Source organism: Schistocerca piceifrons, unplaced genomic scaffold (genome assembly GCF_021461385.2).
Source record: "Schistocerca piceifrons isolate TAMUIC-IGC-003096 unplaced genomic scaffold, iqSchPice1.1 HiC_scaffold_388, whole genome shotgun sequence".
Classification (NCBI taxonomy): domain Eukaryota; kingdom Metazoa; phylum Arthropoda; class Insecta; order Orthoptera; family Acrididae; genus Schistocerca; species Schistocerca piceifrons.
Window position 1 is genome coordinate 4,740 of NW_025728612.1, and position 261 is coordinate 5,000.

Sequence of the window (261 nt, forward strand, 5' to 3'; positions counted from 1 at the left end):
ACGAAACTGAACGGCATCTGGGTGTGAAGCGATACGCGGCGGTGGCTGGGTGGGACCGTCCCCGGCCGGTGAGGGGGCGCCTCCCGGCGTGCTGGCCGCGCGGTGCGTGGGCGCACGCGCTACAGCCGGCTGGTGGGGGCGGCCAGTGGCAGGCGCGCCGGCCGACGGACGCGGCAGGCGTCGCAGCTGCGCGCCGGCGCACCCTGCGCGCGGCGCCGTGCGGCCAAAGTAGGTCCTCGCGGGCCCGGTGCGAAGCGCGGT